At 42.4% G+C, this 18,702-nt stretch overlaps 1 long non-coding RNA gene across 1 annotated transcript in view; it reads right to left on the bottom strand.

Annotated features, from left to right (window-relative positions):
• Positions 1-4,912: 4,912 nt before the first annotated feature.
• LOC125413104 (uncharacterized) overlaps positions 4,913-18,702 on the bottom strand; it is a 34,565-nt gene continuing 20,775 nt past the window's right edge. The window contains exons 4-7 of the long non-coding RNA XR_015736124.1: positions 13,461-13,578; positions 13,232-13,362; positions 12,285-12,423; positions 4,913-5,687 (exon numbers count right to left, since the gene is read on the bottom strand). This is a non-coding gene — a long non-coding RNA (uncharacterized LOC125413104). The remainder of the gene's footprint in view (positions 5,688-12,284; positions 12,424-13,231; positions 13,363-13,460; positions 13,579-18,702) is intronic.

Genomic DNA, 18,702 nt, shown 5'->3' on the forward strand with positions numbered 1-18,702 from the left:
AAAGAACAATATTTTGGTGCCTGGTGTTTCTGGGCTCGGGAAGGGGTACTTTCTGCCCCGTCGCTGGCATCCATTACAGCTCGTGTCCTCTGTTAAGCCCGTACATTCCCGCACCTGGGGACCTGGGGTTCCCAGGCTTCTTCCTCTTTATTTCAGTCTTTTCTTCCTTCCAACCTTTCTCGCGGAGGTAATTGGCTGATCCGGTTCAGCCTATACCCCCCACATGTGGATGGAGGACGCTCCCCCAACATGTCCTGGGTGGTCGATTTGCATCTCACCTAAACGGGGAGCCATTCCCCATAGGCTCGAGATGCCACGGTTTTTTTGTGAGTTTTTCACGGTCTTGACCTGGGAAAGCAAGTTGTACCAGCCTAAATATGCCTTAAATTGTCTGTTTATACGGGTTTTTCACGACTCAGACTCTGGATAACAACCAGGCGGCCCCCGGCTTTTAAAATTCCCACGGTCTTTCCATTCAAGCCGCAACACGTGGCCGCCGCCATGTTCACTGGGGTCAGGTGACTTTATTGCTAGATTCACTGAGAGCCAGATCACGCGACCAGGCCCTCCCACTGTTATGTATGTCCCACTTTCCCCTCCCCCTCCTCAGTGTTCACTGAAATCTCTCCTTAGCTGTAATTACAGGTGTTTTGCATAGTGACGTGCTTTCTGATAGGGCCCATCAGAAACATACACTTTGCCTAATTCCTGTTCTCTATGTATAATGATTGTTCATTCATCTTGTTTCAGACTACAAAATCATAAACTGGTATGTACTTTTAATCTTAATGTTACAAACAGTTTTTTTCTTTCTGTCTGTCTTTTTACAAATGTGGATCTTACCTATTACAGTCAAACTCAAACCCAATCTTCCAGACAGATTCTATACTACAACTATACCTAATAATCAGCCCTCAACTGCTCAGAGATCTGGGGAATGCGATATTTAAATGTTTAATTATTTAAAAAACTTTTCATAACCAAAAGAGACAGGTTGGCTCCTAGCAAGCACTCTGTTTCCTCCAAGAAGACAAAAGAAAGACGGTCATGTCACTGACCAGCATCCATCTGCAGTTTGCTTCGACTGCCAAGCGCTGACCATTGGGCAAAAACTGCCTATCACCTAAACTGGAGACCTCCAAACGTGGACAGAATCACTGGAATCGATAGTCTAGCTGCACAGGTAAGGTAGACCTGTCTTCCTAAAGATTTCTTAGTCCACAGGGTCTTCAAAAGCCTGGCAGCTCTACATTAAACAACAAAGGTCAAATGCAACCTTCAGCGACCAGGGAGGACCAAAGAGTAGCTCTGGGTGCCAACCAAGTAAGTTCTCTGTCATTTTTTAATCAGTAACTCAAGTAAAATCTTATCCTTCTCAAAGATCTCTGACAGTTTGATAGCTGAGAGGTTTTGCCAGATTGTCTCACCAAATAAAAATACTTTTCATTATAGTTTCTGTTTTTACAAACCCAAGGAGTTCTTAATACAATGTATATGTCTAAAACTTCTGTTTTTCTTACAAGTTCCAGGGAGCCAAATTAAAAAAACATCATAAACAGGTCAGATACAAACCCCTTAATTCCCTGGTCCTAAAATTTTTTCTCAATTTAACTTTGTCTTCTGTTCTGCCAACACCCTAACCAGGTCCAAGGGACACCAGACATTTCCATGCCACAGACACCTGTCCTGTCGGAAGCAGAAACCAGCTATGCCAAGACGTGACCAGCACCCAGCTTCTCTCAGATCTTTCTTACCCCCACACCCCCCTCAAAGACGACGCCCACAAATCAGCCGGAAGCAGTCTTGAGAATTCGCCGCCCCAATTCTTTCAACCTATAACGTCTAACCTTCTACTTTTTATTATAAAAAGGATCCGGGAATGTTATTCCATTGGGACACTTTAAGAACTAACCACGCCCATCCCAGCCACTTTTGGACCCTCCCCCCCCCCCCCCCCCCCCCCGCCATCCTCTCTCTCTCTCTCTCTGGTGCCTGTGTGTGTGTGTGTGCCTGTGTGTATTTGTCTCATCTCGTGTGTACGTGTGTCTTTGTTTTCTCTCTGTTTTCTCTCCTTTAAGCAAGAAATGTCTCCCTCTTCTTTAAATAATACTATGTCCTATGAGCCTTTTATCCGCCGTAACCACCCGCCTGACTCCCCCGGCCGCATGGCGTTGCAGGGACTCACGGCCATCCTTGCCGGACTCTGCAAGCCGCGGGGCCATCCCATCATCATATTCTTTTAAAAAGAACAATAGTAACATATAAAGAAAATATAGCCAGCTCATAATCTTGAAGATTTAAAACCGTGGTGTAATCCTGGCAAGGGGTTTGTTGGCTGAGTCACGTGGAAAATTGAATCACAATAGGCGGACAGGTGAAAGAAATGACTCACATGATGAGACCGAATCCTGGGTGAGAATGAACCAGTTTTAATCATTCATAGCCCCCTCTCTTGAGGGTTACTAGGGTCTCTGTAGGTCAGTGTTAAACCTTCCGAAAGCAACATCCACAGAGCCCTAATAACCTTGAATTAAGCTTCATCACATAGCACTTCCATACCTCTCAATATCACCATACTGAGGACCAAGCTGCCATCACATGAACCCATTAAGACATTCAAACCATACCATACACCAAGATGTTCTTGTCCTGGTTATGTGGCATTTGAATATTGAAGTAAAGTAAAAGGTTATATCAGTTTCTTCCAATGATGGCCACACACAAGGTTGCTGCAGTTCAACCATCAGTGAACCCAATCCTTGGGGTGCCACAACTAAGCTGTCATTTTTTCAGAGTGGAAAAAAGAGTCATGAATCAAGAACAAAACTTAAACCACCAGATTAGCAGTCCTGATCCTTCGAAATAGTCAGCATGATGAAATGCAGCAAGTTGGAAATTTCCATTCCCCACACACTGGGCAACATTTAAAATAGGGGGCAATCCTGCTACCAGAAAGTTCACTCATGAAACTCCGAATTATCACATAAATCAAACACACTAAGGGATAAATCTCTGTATTGATGCTACAACTTCCTGAGTAATGTAAGACATAAACCCAGCCTCTCTAGCTACAACCAGTAATTCCGTCTTCCTGTCCCTGGCAGACAGGTGAAACCTGGGCACTCCTGCACTCAGCTTCCTGGGATTTCATTGAAAATAATATCTCCATTCTCCTCTCATGTGTGTCTTAGCCTTGTCTTCACTAGAGAGCTGGCTGCCCTTTCCATTCAGGGCCTACTTGTACAGCAAACACTAAACTCTCTCTCCCTTCCCCTCCCCCCTCACTCTCCCTCTTTTTTCTGGCGGTTTCATATGTGCATATAATGAATTTTAGCCACTCTCCCTCCCCATTACCCTTTCTCTCCCCTTCCCTCTAACATACTTCTTCCTAGCAAATTTCCCTGCTTTCAAGGTTTTTTTCCTGTGAATGACCCCCTGAGTTTAATTGAGGCCGTTTGCATGAGCATGGCTGCGAGGTTATTACTGAAGCAAGGCCAGCTTAAAAGCACCTACATCACTAACTGCAATTAGTAAGTAGTTAAATGACATCCCTACAACCAGCACCCGTCGTCACCTGTCACTCATCTCTCAGGGAGGCATGGGGCCTTGTGACTTATGCAGGTCATCGAAAGCTGTTCAAGAGTGCGATGGCTGTATCTTAGCGAGATGTTCTTTCGTTGTGCGTTCCTCTGGCTGTCTCCTCCTCTCCTTCCTCCTCCTTTCAAGAAGGTCTCGTTTATCTCAAGTTGGCCTCCAGCTTTCTCATGCTGAAGATGGACTTGGGCTCCTGATCTTCCTCTCCCTGTCTCCTTGGTTCTGGGAATACCAGTGTGAGCCACCACACCCAGTTCTTTTGGGACTCCTGATGAAACCCAGATGCCTCATACATGTATACTAAGCAAGATTTCTACTAAGCATCAGCCCCTAGGAAACCTGTTATGAGCACCAATTATACCATCGTCTTTCCTTACTACTAACACTGTCCCTGTTTTCAAAACAAAAAACAAAACCTACTAGATAATAATAAGCAAGCACAAGCCAGATGCTGTCTTACTTTCTTGTTTATGATAATTCTTTTCCATGGCAGGCCCTCATCACCTATATCTCCTTCACTGTAGCCATTAGATAGATGATGGTCTCAGAATGCCTTTCAAATACCCACTGCTTTTGTTTGGTTTTTGTCTGCCACAATCTTACCAAATACTTTATCATTCAACTGGTAACTTTCTGTCTTGACTAATGATTTTTTCTTTGAACCACTGTCCCTTTTGACTACCTCATCTCCCACATTAATGACCATGACTTTAACGCTACTACTATAGCACTGAATTGTAAACAACGAAAGGCAGAAAATCCATCCTGAGAAACAGAAGGGCTTCACTGCCGCAGTTACTGGAAAGGAACTCTCACAGAAAGGAAAACTCACAGAAAACCATTAACTTTTCCATCTGAGCAACAAATGGAGCATCTCCAGAGTCAATAATGTTTCATCTGACTCATAACTGTCTGGGAATAACACTTCAGGGACTGTGAAGATGGTTCCATTGGTTAAAACCCAATCACACAAGCAAGAAGTCCTGAATTTGCATCCCCAGTGCCCACTAAAAGCCAGGCACAGACAACTGCACATGCCTATAATGTCAGATCCAAAGGAAGCTACAGAGATGTGTGGATCTCCGTATGTATTCAGCCAGCCTACCCAAATTGGTGAACTCCAGATCCATTAAGAGTAAGACCTTTTCCCAAAAATAAGCCATCTGGGAAGACACTAACATCAACCTCTCTCTCCGTGCCTACCTCTCTCTCCCTAGCCCTTTTCTCTCTCACACACACACATATAGAGGCACATGCACATACGTGCACACAAACACATGCACCACACACATGCACAAAGTATTTTAGATTTTAAACATTGAATATAGAAGTGTTTTTAATAAGACTGCTAACATATGTCTACTAAGAACTTCTTGACTGATTATACTTTTCACTGCCTTTTCTATCCACTCAAGGATTTCTGGTTAGAAGGCTTTACCTTGAGGTATAATATTTAAGTTTTGTTTTATTCCTCAGTTTATGTGTGTCTGCCTCAAGTGTACAGGTGTCCATATAGGCCAGAATAGGGCATTGGACCCCCTGGAGCTAGAGTTACAGGATGTCATGAGCCTCGCAACATGGGTGCTAAGGACTGAACTTCTGTCTTCTGGAGGAGCAGCAAGAACTCTTAACCACTAAGCTATCTCTCCAGCAACATAAAATGAATCTTAAAGATAAAAATCAAACTGTTCATTTCACTATTATATAATTTCTAGTAACCATGTGATTGATAACTTCTAGTACCTAGCACTGGGCCTAACACACAGAGGGAGCTCTCGATATAGGACTGTTGTATGGACGCAGGGGCTGATGGACGCCTGTTGGGAGCACAAAGTAGTGAGACTCATTTCCGTGCATTGCGCTTGAAAGTTCATCCATTACTTCAAAGTCAAGGCAGATATGCTGTTTGCTGAGTGAGTACCCGGTATGAAAAGGTGTAGATGACTGGATGTAGATCAAGGCCAAGCCCAGCAGTGATGACACATCTCCATGTTGTTTGGCTTCATTTTTCTTCTGCCTGTCACAACTCCCAGCCTTCCTGTCAGAACACATCCTGTCTTTCTTATTGAAACTATTATTCATAGACAAGGTATCTGCAAGGAAAAACATAACAGGAAGGCTCATAGTTCACATTCATTCTTCTCAAAGACACCTAAGTCAGTCCTCCTCCTTCAACTCCCCAGCATGCATACACCAACCTGCCTTAAAGAAATTTACCCACCTTGCCCTAGGGAAAATCAATATATCTTAATCTTGAAAAGAATATCAAGGGGCAAAAAAAGTATGACTTCAATTTGTTACAGAGCAGCAACATCCTCTATTTTGACTTCATGAATCATGTCAGCCTTGGAAAAGCAACACATTCACAGGACCTAGACTTGCCCCATGAAGACAAGTCCAAGTCCAGACACTTCTGCAAAGGCTGGAGCATGCTCAGTCTTAGGTTCTCAGTCTTAGGAAGAACCATGTGGCCAAACCACTGAGGAATTTGCATCTGCCCTGTGGGAATGTGGTAGATATCACTGGAACAGAACCCAAGATTCAAGCAAGCACTGCTCTTAATTCAAAACTCTGTGTGTTGATGAGAGTAAGGGTGAACAGTTAGAATGAGCATAAACACCACACTAAATCTCTCCCTTCTTCAAATTGTGGTGAGACATAAATCCAGAAGAGATGTTTGGAATAGGTTATAGGGCAATGTCTTTTTCTTTTAAAAGCAAACCTTAATTGCACATAGTGATAGGTTTCATGAGGACATTTAATGCGCAAAACAATCCCACACCAGTTTGAATTTACAGGGGTATTTATTTTAGGGGTAAAACTTACAGAACACCGACAGTCAGAAAAGGAGTCTAGTCGCTGGAGTAAGAGCTGAAACCAAGAGCGGAACCAAGAGAGCAAGCAGAGGACTGTCTGAGCAGAAAAATAGACCACGCCCCAGTGGGCTGGTATTTCAGCAGCTATTGGCTGATGGAGCAGAAGAAGCTCCTGCAGCAGACATTTGTATGTGTGTATTGTTTGGAGGGTAATTTGGCTTTGGCCATCTATTACCCCCATTGATCTCCAGGGTTTATTCAGCTTACCTGGCTGACTAGGCAGGTGTCCCCTTACTCCCAGACTACTTTATGTGTATTCTTCCCAAAGCTCAGTCAAAGAGGATAACCTTCCCCAAATAGAGGAGGACTGGTCTTTGGTCAAGGGCATAGCAGTAGCTATACTCTCTGTCTTCTTGCTTCCTTCTTCCTCAGTCAACAGTATCCAGTGAATAGTCCATTGTCCTGCCTTCCAACTCAATTATGTAGTCTAAAATGGTTCTATCTTCCAAGGCAGCTATGTACTGTAATAGTGGTCCTGCTCCCTAACTCAACTATGTGCTCTAGTTATGTAGGAAAAATACACAGATATCTTCCACAAAAGATCAAGAAGATGAAGATAGCCTGTTTCTGTTAAGCAATCAGGTCATCATTAGTTCAAGATCATCCAAGAATGAAAAACTAGAATGCTTCTATAGAACATAAACATCAATAAAAACCAATATCAATAGCTGGGAAAGATAATTTACAGATTGCTGATGGTACTTATATATGATCTCATTGAACATATAGAAGCTTGTAAGATGAAAAGATGGTTCCATGATTAAAGTGAGATTGTAAGTATTGATTTAAATGGGACCTGGTTGTAGGTATGCTGCTGGTCCCATTGTGTAGTAAGGAGAGAGAGCTGCTTGTTGGTTCCCAGCCGTTCAGCCCCAAAATAATCACACAGAAACTGTATTAATTAAATCACTGCTTGGCCCATTAGCTTTTGCTTCTTATTGGCTAACTATAACATATTATTTTAACCCATTTCTAATAATCTGTGTATTGCCATATGGCTGTTGCTTTCCGGCAAGATTCCAACTGGCATCTGCCTCTGGTGGTGCTACATGGCTTTTCTCTAACTTTGCCTCCCTTCTCCCAGCATTCAGTTTAGTTTTTCCTGCCTAGCTCTGTTCCCCTATAGCTTGCAATAGTCCCAAAGCAGTTCCTTTATTTATCAATGGTAATCATAGCAAACCGAGGAAAATCCCACATAGCCTCCCCTTTTCTGTTTAAATAAAAAGGAAGGTTTTAACTTTAACATTGTAAAATTACACAAAACAGTTATCAAGCAAGAATTACAGTTATATATATTTTATCTTTTATCAACTTACTACCTGGATAGTCACCCATAAAGAAATGAGTGCTAAACTTGCCTAAAGGTGAGACTGTCCTTTAGGGTTCCTGTTTCATGAAAGAGTCTGCAAGACATTCTGCAGGATGTAATTTTACTATGTTAAGGTTAAAAACCTTCCTTTTTATTTAAACAGAAAATGGGAGGTGATGTAAAATTTCCCTCTGTCTGCTATGATTACCACTGACAAATAAAGGAACTGCTTTGGGCCTATAGCAAGCTATAGGGGAACAGAGGTAGGTAGGGGAAACTAAACTGAATGCTGCGAGAAAGGAGGCAGAGTCAGAGAGAAGCCTTGTAGCCCCGCCAGAGACAGATGCCAGTTGGAATCTTGCCAGTAAGCCACAGCCACTAGATGATACACAGATTACTAGAAATGGGTTAAATTAATATGTAAGAGTTAGCCAATAAGAAGCTAGAGCTAACAGGCCAAGCAGTGATTTAACAGTTTCTGTATGATTATTTAAGTTCTGGGCAGCCGGGAACCAACCAGCAGCCCCTGCCTCCCTGCAACACCATTGTGGGGGTTGAGGTGACCCATCTGTGAAACACTCTTCTTCTCACCTCTGTCACTAAATACTCCACTTGTGAATTGGCCCTTTGAGACAGTTTCCCATCTTCTAGAAAAGAAGTTTCCTGAAGAGTTTGTCACAAGGTAAAGACAAGAGGATGAAGTTTGCCTCAGGATTCTAACTCAGAGGCAAGTCTAGAAACATCCACACATCAATAGTGCTCCCTCAAATCTACAGTCATATATAGCTTTGGTTGACTTGCTGTCTCTACCACAACTGAACTCTCTCAGAGCATGAGATGCCCATGGGTTATAAATAATGGAACTCAACAAGATGTTTCTAAAGGCAAAATTCATAGACTAGCTCTTAAAAACTGAATAAAAGGAGGAAGGTATTGCTTCTCTTACATAAACATTACTAGCCTCCCTACTAGCACTGAAGAAGGTCCCATCACTGTATGGAAGTCATTCTTCACATGTTACATGGTGAATGAGAGCCATGGGACAAAAGGAGAAGAGATACTACGTGCCTCTGGCTTACAAGTGGACCCCCACTTTGTTCACCTATGATTCCCAAGTCTCTGTGGTCAGCTCTTATTTTTTATATGATTTTTTCTTTATTTTTATTTATTTATTCTGGTCTTTAATGATTAAACATTCAGCTCCCAGCAGCACTTTATGTTGTTTTTTTAATTTACTTATTTATTTATTTATAAAAATTTCCACTTCCTCCCCTCCTCCCAATACCCTCCCATTCCCCCCCACTCCCTCTCCTCCAGCACCTTATGTTTGAACTCATATTTGCATATATTTTGTTTTCCATTGTTTTCTCTGCATAGATTCTCATTAAAACACCTTCCCAAATTAAATGCATTCAAAAGTGCTATAAGTTACCCAGAGCTCAGAATTAGTCAGTTTTAATGGACACATGCTTAGGTTACTTTGCCTACTGCTATGACCAAACACTTGATGAGAAGTAACTTATCAGAGGAGGTTTTATCTGAGATTCTAGTTTACAAAAATACTTTCCTTCGTGGTGTGGAAGGCCACTCAGTGGAAATGGCTTGCAGCTATAGAAAAAGGAACCTGACAATATGTGCTCACATTTAAAGCACATATTGACAGAGAGTGCAAGAAGAGGAACCAGGCCATAAACTCTCTCACACCACCCTCCTCACCACCACTACCTACCACCACCACCCACCACCACCCACCACTACCCAACCCACCCATCCTACACACCACCACTCACCCCACCCACCACCATCCACCACCACCACCCATCACTACCCACACCACCCACCACCACCTACCCCACCCACCACCACCCACCCCATATACCACCACCCACCACCACCACCCCAATGACCTACTTCCTCCAATGAGGCTCTGCCTCCTAAACTTTCCACACCCAAAGGGAAGAGAAAACATCAAGGAAACTGTCTTCCAGACAAAAATCCCACCACTAGCTGAGGAGATGGCAGCATTTACAGTTGCTGAGATAAGGAAAATCAGTTTTCTTTCATGATGTGACCCCAGTTGGCTGACTATACACCAGAAGAGAACCAGTTCCTAAGATTAGCTTGGCAATGCAAACTGAATTCAATGGGCAAAGAAGAAAAAAGTAATTTTAAAGTTGTATGACAGGAGAGGGTAGAGAGAGTGGTAATTGGAGGAGTTGGGAGAATGGGGTAAATATTTTCAAAATACATTGGAAGAAAGTCTCAAATTTTTTAATTAAAATGTTGCCCCAAAAGAGTACACTTCCATACCCTGCGAAAATAGCACCTCCACAGGAGACCAAGAGTTCCAACATATGAGCCTGGGGGAAAGGGATAGCATATATTTAAACAACAACATAGAGAAATCTACTTCTAAACCTTAAGCTCAACTTTTTAAAAATTTCCCATGCTACCAGACCTTTAGCTTTTTTATGTACCAACTGCCAAACTACTTAGATTTTTTAAAAAAGAAAACCCTACGTCTATAAAAGGACTGAGCATGCAAATCAAAACAACCAAAATTCTTGTGATGGCTACCATGATAATCATGACATGGCTGAAGATGAGTCAGAAGAGTCAAGAAGCTGAGACCCCGAAGGTCCTGTTTCTCGGTTCCCAAGGATGTCTGTTATCTAAATGTGGACAAACAGGATAAGACAGGATATGGAAACCAGACAGTTACAGCCAGGAAGAGTCAAGATAAGGCCAACAAAATATTTCCAGAAATCTCAAGTAATGGCCTGGCAGCAGCTGCTCATTAAAGGAGGCTTCAGGGTCCTGCCCTAGTGACCAAAGAATTTTACATTTGGTTAGAAGCATTTGGCCTCTAAATCTAACCAAAGGAGGTATCCAAGGAATATTAAGCACTTTCATATCAGATATTCTATTTTACTGATAGATACTTTCATTCTCAGCATTGTCTGACAATGATACAAAGATGTAAGAAAAACATATCTGACCTGGGAGGTATGAATCCTAGTTTCTCCTTAAGCTAGGGGCTTCTCTAGCTAGCTATGGCACAGTCAACCGTAAATTCTTCATTTCTGATCATCTAAATTTATGCCAGATTTAAAAGTCTTCCATCACTTGATACTTGATTGAGCTCATGAAATACCTTGTTGGGGGATATTTGATCACATTGTGAACCCCAAGTTTGCATTTGCGTTAATTAACTAAAATTAACCTTGGCTCAGGAGGATGCACTAACAACTAGTTGACACAAGGTAACCATAGAGCCTTAGAGGGCATCCAGGAGAGACAGAGACACACAGGAAGTAGTGAGGTGGGGTTTGGGGTGGTGCAGGTTTTTCCCATTTGGTGAAGCAGAAGCATGGGTCTTCTGTGGACACCAGTGAGGAGAAAGGGTTAGCTAGTTACTGCTTAGCTTGTCTGAGCCCGCAGATTTTCACCACCACCTTTGAATCTCAAGTCTCGTTTATAATTATAAAAGTAGAGATTTAGTTAAAGCTACAGTTAGGGGCTGCAATGGGGACACTGCCTGCAGGAGCAGAAGTCTCAGGCTGCGGCCTGAAAGGCCAGGCTGCTGCTAGAGAAGCAGACGGGTAACTGCGGGTCACAGATCATGGGCTGAGGTAGCAGTAGATGAAGCAAAGTAATAACAACAGCACCTAGGAGTGTTTGAGATGTAGTAGGAACAACAGTAGCTAGTAATAACAACAAACAGTACCTAGTAATTACAACAGTGCCTAGTAATAATAACAGTACTTAGTAATAACAACAATACCTAGAACTGTTTGAGATGTAGTAGGAACAACAGTAGCTAGTAATAGCAACAGTAATAACAACAGCTCCTAGGACTGTTTGAGATGTAGTAGGAATACACAAGAAGTATATTTTTAAATGATGTTAACCTTTTATCAGTTTGTATTCTAGCTTGCATGGAAACATGATATCCTAAAAGGGCTCTGTGGGATCTCCTTCATCTGTTTTCCATGCTGTGATGCCCTGAAGTAGTTAGGCTAAGATCAAAGAAGTATAATGACAGTAGTGAAAGAACAGAGAATTAGCAAGAGACCTAAGCCAGAAAGAAGCAAGGCAGAGGCAAGGCACACCAGGCTTTAGGTATGACGGTCCCAGAGATGAAGGCTTCAAATGACAAGAGTTCAGCAGCTGAGAGACTAAGGATTATTGTGGCCTAAGATTTCTGGAATGTTTTCCCAGTAATGCAATCTAATCAGGACCCAAAATGGGGCGGGTGGGAGCTGAAAAGAAAGTAAAAAGTTCTACACAGACAAATAGAATTTAGAAGAAAAGTAAATTTAGTATGTTTATGGCAGAATGACTAAATTTCACCAATAAGTAAAAAGTTTTCTGTTAGAGAAAACAAATACTTGTTTTTTTAAAAAAAATAATAAAACCTGCAAATATTCATGTAAACAATGAGCATGTGCATCATGTTAGGGTGTTGGTTGGTTTTTGTCAACTTGGCATGAACCTAGACATACCTGGAAAAGAGAGTCTTAATAGAGAAAATGCCTCCTAAAGATTGGCCTGTAGGCAAGTCCATGGAGTATTTTTTTGATTGGTGATTGACATGGGAGAGTCCAGCTTGTTTGCGGAAGTGCCAGCCCTAGGCAGGTGGTCCTGGATAGTATAAGAACCAGGCAGAGCAAGCCATGAGGAGCAAGTCAGTATGTAACATTCCTCCATCACCTCTGCTTCCGCTTTCCTGCCCTGATTTTCTTCACTGATGGATTGCGACCTGAGGGTTGTAGGATGAAATAAACCCTTTCCTACCCAAGTTGCTTTTTGGTCATAGTGCTTTATCAGAGCAACAGAAACCCTTAAGCGTCAGTTATGTTTCCAGAACTCTGCAGGAATCAGAGAAACAACAGGCGAAATCTCTGCCGTCCCAGGCCACACATGCTGATTAGGAAAAGAAAACAATATGCAAGTGAAATGCAGAATATACCAAATGCGAAATTACAGCTACGTAGAAAAATTAACCAAAGGAAGGTGATACGCTGGTCGGGAGAGGCCTTAGCACTAATTAAGGACTACAGTGTAGGAGAGAAATCAGGCATGCTCTGGTGGCCAGCCCACTTGGCACACTGCACTTCAAAATAAGAAGTGTGCTACAGCATGCTCCTGTAATCCAACACTGCATTCTGAAGTAGTTTGAGTAGTCAGTAGCTGGCATGCGCACTCCATGTCTCCTTTTACGTGCTTCTTCCACGTAGAGACACTAGGGATCTGAGCGCTCACCATCCAATCCGAGGTAGTGCACTAACCCATCACAGTTGATAGTCGTGGTTGCTTACATGCAATAAAGAGACCTGAAACCGTCTCCAGAGTGGTTCATTTCTGGGTCTTTTACCAAACCACAGGCATTGCAATCTTGCCAGGGTACACCCTGGTAATAATATTGGGGAAATAACTAGTTAATACTCACTTCAAGACCGTGCAGTTCTTCAGCTGCGTTTCCATTGTCTGGTTCAAAACCAGCTTGCTGTTCGTAAACGCATTTCCACTCTCCGCCTTCGTGCTTCACTCGTCATAGGACAACAGGGATCAAATATCTGCCTGAAAATTCCATCAAGCTTATCTACCCAAGTCTTGGAATTCAGTCCCAACTTTGATGGAGCAATGACGCAGCATAGCATAAAAGCTGAGACACCCACCTTGGCTGTATCTTCCTGGAGCAATTCTGTCTGGGGAAAACCCAGGACCTCAGTTTTCTCTAGACACTGGAAATCACACATGGTTTCGTAGTAAGATGGAGATGTTACAGTGAAGTACCTGGAAAGAGGAGGCCAAGAGGCTGTTACCTAAGGACAAGAGGCTTGCAGAGGGCAGAAGGAAACACAAAGGATGAGAAAACAAAGTAAAGAGCTGTTCAAAGACAATCTGCTTGGGCCAATAATGAATGTACTGGAGTGAAAGACCTATTATTCAAATGTTACAAATATCAATCTGGGGGCAAATGGAGGAGGTTTTAAAGGAACATACATTTGAGCCTGGGCATCATGGTTCCTGTGTAATTTCATAACAATGAAGGCGGTGAGGAGGCAGGTACATGTAGACCACTAGAGGGGAGAGCATTAGAGTATGGCTAGAACTTTAGGTCTGGAGAAATGAAGATGAGAATGTGAAGCGCAAACTGGTCTTAATAATAAAAACCTGGAGTCTGATATGGGGTAAATGCTGAAAGATCAGAGTCAAAGAAGCAAGTTCCAGCCCCCTCTTACTTCGCTAACTTCTCAGCCTGAAAGGGAGAGAACACCTGTCTACATCCGCCTTATATTCCTCTCTTCACTCAGCCATATCCTGTTTTGTTTCCTTCTCCCTAGTGCTGGGATTAAAGGTGTGTGCCTCCCAAGTACTGGGATCAAAGGCATGAGGTCCTAAATACTTGGATTAAAGGTATGTGCCACCAATGCTTGGCCTCTACGGTTAAGTAGTGCCTAGCTCCACCCTCTGACCTTCAGGCAAGCTTTATTTGTGGGAGCACAAACAAAATATCAGCACAAGGATGATCTACAGAGAAAAGAGAGATGAGTCCTTCCAATAAGCCCATTGAGACCCCAGGGAAGGGATTAAAGAAATATAACTGCAGGGTACCAGAGTACGTAGGAGCCAGCTTCAGAAAATGCAAGGCAAGAGGAGAAGGAGGATGAGGAGGATGAGAAGTGTGGTGTATAAGGCACTGACTCCCACAGAGGTGTCAGCCAAGAGTTAAACGAACACCTCTAAGCTTAACAAAGTCACTGGGTATCTTTAATGAGCTGGATATGGAACTCTGTCTCTATCTTATTCCTCTATGTACTCATTCACATCCCCCGGGATCCAGTCTGCCTGTCTGGAGTGTGGGGATCCAGTCACTATAATCACCTTTTATTATGGAGATAAGGGATAACCAATCATTTAACACAAAGCAAATACCAGTACCTTGTAAAGCCATTCTTTGACACCTTCCCAGTTCAGGACCCTTAAGGAGCTGTCGCTAGCAAAACTGAGAATTTGTGCTGCAGACTGTTGTGTAAACGAGCTTGCGTCACTTACAGCAGAAGTGGTGAACAGCGATGGCTGCTTGAAAGCCTCTGTGTGGGCTAGCATCCTGAGGACCAGACACCCTCCTTACAGGGGAGGATGCTTGGGGGACTTGAATGGGAGAAGGGGTTGGTCGGCGGTTAGTTAAGTTTACTTTTGTTTTATTTTTTACTTATCTATACCATATAGAGAATATAGTAGTTTAAATGAGAAATGTTCCCATTAGTCTCAGGTGTTTGGACACTTGGCTGCCGAGATCTGCCCAACTATTTAGGATTGACCTGACTGAGGAGACTCAGGCAATAAGAAATGAAGAAATGACAGATACAGGTACAGGAAAGCCAGGATCGGGTGGGCTACGCACTCTGATGGAGATGCACCAGCAGCACGGAAATTCGGTGTGTTTATTACATAGAGCTGAGTAAGGAGGTAGGTTTATTATATAGAGCTGAGTGTGGCCAGTTAGATAATGTTGGTTGGGGCTCTCTGTAGGGGAGTGATCTCAGGCTACAACATGGGGAGGAAAAAGCTGTGGCTGATACCCTCTATCCACATTGTCAGCATCAGTACTTGGACCAGCAGAACATGAGACTGAGGCACTGGCGTCCTTCCCAAAGCCATCCTCAGCATGTCAACAATGCACATTCACTTAGAATCTTAAAAACAAATCAACAGAAACCGCCGTGTCTTGTGCCGCTTTCCCCTGCATATTTTACTTCCCACTTCCCTTCCGTAGAACATTAGTGACTTAGCTCATTACTGTGACCAATTCTAACAAAAACAATTTAAAGAAGGAAAGATTCGTTACAGCTCACAACTTGAGGATGAAGTCTGTCATAACAGGGAATTCACGGCATCAGGAACAAGATGCAGCTGGTCTTAATGCAGCCACAGTCAGTAACCAGCGATGGGAGCTGATGCTCAATGTACATTCTCCTTTTTATTCAGTCCAGGACCAGTCCGTGGAAGAATGCTACCCACATTCAGCCTATGTCTTCCCACCTCAACTAACCTTCCCATCTCAATTAATCTAGAAATGTCCCTGTATGTGCACTTAAAGATTTGTTTTCCTGTTAATTCTAAACTCCATGAAGTTGATATTCAAGATTAACCATAAAAATGACTGAGGTGGCTTTTTTAAAAAAAAAAAAAAAAAAAAAAAGACCCTTCATCCTTTCAAATGTGATGCTCCCCCAACTTCTGAAGCACGTATGAATGATCCTGTTTGACCTTCCACCCATGACACTGGTCAGATTTCCGTAAGCCTTTGGTTGATTTCTAAATACTGTTGCCAGCTGACACCTTCCTATGATGAAATTGAAACCCAGTATTACTGATGACAAGCATCTGACTCTTTACCACTATGTACAGTCAAAAGCTCCTGACACATTCTTCTCTTCATGAGACTTGGTCTCTGTAAGAACAATGTTGGGGACTCAAAAGAAATGCTAGCTCTTCAGAGGATCAGCATCACTCTTGCACTCTTCCAACACTGAAAGTGAGAGGGGTACCACATCTAGAAAACTCACGCTTGAAGAGGGGTCTCCACGGGAACATGTGCTGTCAAAGGAAGACTGCATCACCATCAGACCATCACCTGAGTCCCTATACACACACACCTAAAGTATCCAAAATGCCTCAGTATTATGTACAATAAATCCTCTTTTTTTTCTTTATCAGACCCATTTATACAATTCTGAACTTCTGTGCGGGGGGGGGGGGATTATTTGTTCTTGCTTAAGGACCCTTTAAGTTTTCTCAACCTAGTGGCCCTGTAGATACACTTTTGACTCTAGTTTATAGTTCCTTCTGATTACCAGTGCTCTCAAGTTTTATCTTAGAACACTCATTAGTGTCTTCTCTGGGGAAACCATCTTGAACACAGATTGAAGCATCCCACTGCCTGCCAGTTTATCAAGAGCATTTGAACGTTTTAAAACTTAGGTGAAGGTTTGTCTTAAATTAAGTGAACTAAGCATACACTTTCCCATTTCAGATCAAGAATGATGGGGCTACCTGCTCGTTCTACTTCTGCCTTCTCATGAATAGATAGATCTACACAAAAGCCACAGCACTATGACTGTGCTGTGGTTACTTAGGCTCTATAACCTGTAGAAAATCTGGTGGCTAGACAACCACAAAGTTTAGCTTTTGTTCTTTAAAGAACAGTTTCTCTGACAAGAGTTTTAACCAAAAGAAAAATAGTTTTAATTTCTTAATTTAATTTCCTATAAAATCAGCATTTAATTGACAAAATCTAAGTAGAAAAGACCAAATAGCTGTACGGTCATTCTCTTAATGAATTGTGGGGCTCAAAACAATGGGAAATTCTATGCATGGCCTAGAAGAATACTTACTGATGGCAGAAAGGCTAAGGGGCACACAGTCAAAACCAGCAAGGACAGTGGTTCCATTAGATGGCAGGCACTCCAGAGACTGACACCATCCTCCCTATGGTTTCACATTCTACTTAATCAATTCTAGACAAGTCTTTTGCTTCCTCATGGTCCTCAGATTTTCAGCTGCCAGTTAATGACGGCTGCTTCGTCCTATGTCATCCTCACATTAACATCCTAACGTGTACCCTGACCCCAGTTTTCCCCACCTCACACCACTCCAATTGTCTATGTATCTTTCTGAGTCCAAGTCACCATCAAATCCCATCTCTTTGCAAAGGCCTTCACAGAATCCATGTGATTCTCAGCATATTGTGTGGTTCTTCAGTTACTTTGACTTGACTCTAGCTATTTCCGACAAACATCTTCAGCCCAGCTTGCATGTGTATTATATACCCTACAAGGACAGTCCTCCCTTCTTTATCATGTTCAAGGTAAAATTAACGGGTCTTATGTTAACAGTAATAGTACAATCAGAGGATAAAAGAAGGAGTGCATTTCACAGTCCTCCAAATGTGTCTACCTTGGTGAATAAAGTGAATCAGAGCCCTAAGGAAGATTTTAAGAAGTGTTTGGAAGATTCAGCATAGGACACCTCTCGTTAGACTTTTTCCCTCGCTGGAAAATTTATACCTTTCATCATGGTTGTAATATAATGGGCTTGCAGCGTGGGAAAGTATTAATGACTACGTTTGTGGTTACACAAATGTGACTTCCTGTTTATGAACTCAAGATATTCATCTGACTTGGAGGAATTTAGATCTTTACAGTACTGTAAGACTAATGTAGGACTCTATAAGCAAAAGAAATGGCACCTCTTCTTCTAGGCTGCATTTATATTTAAAAGCATCTGTTCAAATGTTAAGTATATCCACTAGAATCATAGACAATAATTTCTACTTGGGTACACCTCTTAATTTATCTGAAGCAATAAATAAAATGGAAGCTAGGAGCCTATGTCTTATAGTCTTTCTAAATGATTTTAGTGATGGGTCAGGCAGATGAACCACTGCCCTGAGGTTACAGAGTAATCATGTTCTGTGAACTGGAGTTCCTGTAAATGGCCATAAGCAAATTCTGTAAGGTTTTCATGACGGAAGCTGAAGCGTTTATCTAATTATTCTTTGTCAATAAAAACTTGGGAATCAGATATTGGGGTAAGAACCTGAATGACCAGAGAAGCAGTGGCAAAGTAACCAGAGACCTTCTCTCTCTCTCTCTCTCTCTCTCTCTCTCTCTCTCTCTCTCTCTCTCTCTCTCTCTCTTTCTCTCTCTCTCTCGTTTCTCTCCTTTTCCCTCTCTCTCTTCTTTTTCCAAAAAGGGGGAGAATCTTCTAAGCTCCTCTCTACTACTTCCTGTGACTGCCTATATGTCCCGGGTCCTCCAAAACCTCTATGGCTAATTCTGGCCAGCTAGTAACTAGTTTTGCTCTTTGATTCAAAGTAAACTTCGTTGGCAGTCTCAGGAGTGTCAGGGT

The sequence above is a fragment of the Myodes glareolus genome, chromosome 2 (assembly GCF_982192425.1).
Source record: "Myodes glareolus chromosome 2, mMyoGla1.1, whole genome shotgun sequence".
Classification (NCBI taxonomy): Eukaryota; Metazoa; Chordata; class Mammalia; order Rodentia; family Cricetidae; genus Myodes; species Myodes glareolus.